This window comes from Puma concolor, chromosome A2 (genome assembly GCF_028749965.1).
Source record: "Puma concolor isolate L17-30 chromosome A2, mPumCon1.1.hap2, whole genome shotgun sequence".
NCBI classification, from domain to species: domain Eukaryota; kingdom Metazoa; phylum Chordata; class Mammalia; order Carnivora; family Felidae; genus Puma; species Puma concolor.
The window spans coordinates 79,172,843-79,177,500 of NC_141668.1; positions in this window are offsets into that span (position 1 = coordinate 79,172,843).

The following is a 4,658-nucleotide window of genomic DNA, read 5'->3' on the forward strand; positions in this document are numbered from 1 at the left end:
CTGTGTGTCCAGTGTTTAAGATGTTATTTGATTCCCACGAAACCCTACAGAGCAAGAATTGTTTTGCTCATTTCATCTTAATTACAAAAGTGAAAATGGAGGCTCAGAGAGGTTAAGTAAACTGCTCAAATTCATCCATCTACTGAGGGGGTAAGTCAGGATTCAGACCAAGGTGTGTGGACTTCAAAGTCTATGATCCTGACTTGTCAGATAGTAGAGTGAGGATACACAGTGGGACTCCAGGTCCTGTTACTTAGCCTGATACTCTGTGCAGAAACTGGTGGTTCCCTGGCTGAACATCAGCATCATCTGGGGAGCTTTGAGAGACCCTGCTGCCTCATCCTTAGAGATTCTGATGTAACATCAGGGTTTTCCAAAAATCCAAGTGTTTTAATGTCCAGCTACTGCTTTCTGTGACGACCTCACTGTAGAGACAACAGAAGAGGAGAAGCAACAATTAAATCACAACCGAAATGAATGAGAGTTATTTAGCTTCAAAAATGGCTTCGTGAGTTTTCTGTCTCCTGCCAAATTGTGGAAGTCTGTCTGTATAAGTTTAGGAGTCATTAGCATAGAGATATAAAGTGAAGCCTTGAATGTAGATGAGCGGGCTCTTGCAAAGCATGTAGCGAGGAGAGAAAAAGGCTAAGAACAGAGCCTTGGGGACTAATACTGAAGGGATGTATGGAGGAAGAGAAGAGCGCTAGGACAGGATATTTCTAGGATTTTTAAATGCTAAGTGCTACCAAGAGGCCATGTAGGAGAATGCCTGAAAACCCGTGGATTCAGCACCAAGTCCTCATGGGAACGTTTATGGCGGAACACTGGGGGAGCAGTGTGGGTGAACAAGATTTCAGTGACTGAGGCCAATGTGGGAGGGAAGGAAGCAGATACAAACTTTATAGACCTTTTTACTGAAATGCTGGCTTTAACAATGTGTCAGTATGTTTTCAGCTGTAAGCATGAGAATCCCCAAATAAAAGTGACTTACACAATAGAGACCCTCCCATTCAACACACACACGCGCGCACGCACACACACACACCACATATATAACAAGAAGCCCAGAGGTGGACGGTTCAAAGATTTAGACTCTAGTTGGCTTCTCTGGGATACTTTTGGCCACCCCTTCATGGTCATGAGATGGTAGAAGCGTCTTCAAATATTACATCCTCATGTGACAACACCTAAGGGACAGGGCTCCTCTTAAATTTTTTTTTTTTTCAACGTTTATTTATTTTTGGGACAGAGAGAGACAGAGCATGAACGGGCGAGGGGCAGAGAGAGAGGGAGACACAGAACTGGAAACAGGCTCCAGGCTCTGAGCCGTCAGCCCAGAGCCCGACACGGGGCTCGAACTCGTGGAACGCGAGATCGTGACCTGGCTGAAGTAACCGACTGCGCCGCCCAGGCGTCCCAAGGGACAGGGCTCCTCTTATACCTCTCCTTTTGTTAGGGAGGAAACCTTCCTGAAAGCCCCAAGCCGACTTGCTCTAATGACTCATCACCCTTAACACCCACATTGCCACTCCCCCAGCTATAAGGGATCTCTCAGTGAGTGAACATCTGGCTTTTTTTCCTTTATACTGGGAAGCAGGCTCTGCTTTCAAAGAAGAGGGGAGGAGAAAGATGGCTATATAGGCAACCACAGAGTTCCACAGAGAGTATGAAGGGAACATGATAGTCAGAGGAAGACATGGACTTAATGCAAGTTTGCCGCATGTTTGTGTTAACATCTTTGAAGCTAGGCATGTTTAAATGCTTTTCACAGATAAAATATAATAGTGAGACCCCCATGATTGTGAGATGCATGGAAAGTAAAACATGAGAGACGGACAGGTGTCTCTTCCATTCTAATTGGAGGGAAGGAGAAATGAAGAGGGTGGATACCCTAAATGTATTGGTTTGCTGTGGACTTGAGGGGATCACCCCTGATGGCTTCAGTTTGTTTCTTGCGAAGTGGGTGACTGAGTTCTCTGCCAAGAGTAAGGGGGACACAAGACAACACAGGAGAGAGTTGCCCAGGCAACACAGGAATTCCAGCTGATTTTAAGGGCTCAGTTGAGGTTGGCTGCCCTGAATTTAAAATTATTCTAATCAGGGGAAGTTGTGATTTTTCTGTCCCCTCCAGCTGCACCACACGCCTGGCCATGGGGGTTGAGAAGGCACAACGGCTAGGGGACTTTCTGTACAGGTGTGACAATAAATGCGACAAGGGAACTGAACGCATCATCTAAAGAGCAATTTCACTGATATCACACACAATCTGAATGGGAACAAAGTGAAAACAGGGGAGTAGATCCACTGGGAGAAAATCAAGACACCAAAGGATCGGGCATGGAAGTGGCTGAGGGACTGATGTGAACGAATGAATTGGAAGAATTGGAGGACAAGGCTTAGCAAATGGGCTGACTTATTTCAAACACGGCACCATTCTGGGTGTTGAAAACATCCAGAATGTTGCATTAGAACGAGTGGCTTACATATGATGAAGATCGAGAAATGATAAGCTATGGTATTGGAAGGGCCATCTATACGGCCTGACGCACAATTTGTAAAAATAGAAGTGGATGAAAGAAGTGATTTTCAAACTTTAATGTGCCTATGAATTCCCTGGGGATCCTGTTAAAATGCAGATTATGATTCTGTAGATCTGGGATGAGGACTGAAGCTCTGTAGTTATAACGAGTTACCAGGTGATGCCGATTTGTTGATCCGGGAACAACACTTTGAGTGGCAAAACACTGGATAAGCCCACCATTGACTTCTACACATACTCTCTTTATTAAAAAACCTTCTATCCCACTTTGCTGAAGGGGATGGACCTCAGAAAGTATGTGTTATACCTGGTCCCACTTGTTGCCCTGTTGGGGTAGAGGACCTGATGCAACTAGAAACTACCCATAATCTGAACTCAGCTGATTGAAATTTCTCATGAGATTCTAAACTTACACACTAGAGACTAAGTCTGCAAATCATTGGTGGGCAGTGGCTCTCTAAGACCTATTTTCCCCAAGTTTAGCAGCAAAACAAGCTTAGGCCATATGTCACTTGAAATTTTAGGGAGTAGTAATCAGGAAGAAGCTGGTTCTTAGGATAAAGAATGGAACACAGGCACAGAAAATTAATGAGACGAAAGAATAAAGTGCTAGAGTGAGAAGGTGATTATCTCCAACTCAACCTTCCTCCTCAAATACGCCCTACCCAAGTATGTGGCCTCTCTGGCCTGCATTGTTGACTTTCCTCCTCACACTGGCTAAATCATACTCTTCCTTGGTGTCTTGATTTAGAAAGCTCCTTAAGGAAGCTTTCTCTGCCAGCTGAAGCTGGTGGGTGGCCTCCTATGTGTGCCTATAGCACCTCTTGGTGTCCAGATCATAGCATTTATCACCATGACAACCACCATTGGGATATTTATTTGCCAAATGTCTTATATATTCTCTACGCACTTTTCTTGATAAAAACTAGTTGAAGTTAGATATTCTAGTTCCATTTATTAACATCATTTTCACTTTTTATATAAAAAGGAGCTCAAGAGAGATTACATGACTTGCCCAGGAGCACATAGTTTGTGGGTGGTGGTAATTAGGGTTTGAGAGCAGAGATGATCTACGTCAAAGCTTGTCCTCTTAGCCATCCTCTTTCCCCAGACTCTTGATCACTGCATTGCCCTGTCTGGTGGTTGGCTGGTACAGAGCAGTACTCAAAGGTATTTGTTGAATGGATGTGGCTGAATGTGAGTGAATGAAGCTATTTGTTAAGCCAATTAGCCTTCTAACAGAACTGAGTGAAGGATTGTGTAGTACTGCTGTTAAGAAGTCCTTAACAAAAATATCTTTTATGAAATCTATAACTGGTAGATCAGATGTGCACCACACCATACTCTGCTCAGCGTTGCAAATTTTCGAATTGATGGTGGTTCTTAGTCCATCCCTTGTCCTAATCCCTCGACCTAAACGTTCAAAGACCACCTGGAATCTTTGCTTGGACTCTAAATATTATATGGCTACAGCATTCCAACATGGGTTCTCCCTGCACACAGAATTGTCAGAGCTCTCTCTAATCTAGGAGCTGCAGTGTTCAGCGAAGCTAGCGTGGTTGCGTTTGTTTCCCAACACTTGTACTGCATATGACTCCAAATGCAGTGACACTATGTCGTCCACATCCAGTTAACTATGCTGTAACACCCGGGAAAAAGGTTGACACATGAAGCGTTTTCCGTGGCTGCTAACACGCTTAGTCAGCACAATCACTAGCAGGATGAGTGGGCAAGTCAAGGAAGTATCTTCCTTACAAGTATCACGTCCCAACTGTTCTTTAAACGCCACAGGATCCCTATCACAGAACAAAAAAGAGAAATACACAAACAACCCTAAACCAAATTTATCAGTGACCCCCGTTGCGTCCTAGTCGTGCAAAGACTAGGCTGGTTGTTTTTAAGATCTTTTCAGCCAAATGCAAAGCTACTTTCAGAAATGTTTTTTGCCCACGTGGATCGCGCAGACGCTAATTACTAACGGGCTAAGAAACACGCAACCAGGGAGACTGGCCGCACCTCCGGGAATAAACTGGCACCTCTAGAAATAAAGCTCCGCAGCCAATGCGGCGCCACCGCCCGTGGGATTGGTGGCCTCGGCCGTGACGTAGCCTGGGCGGGC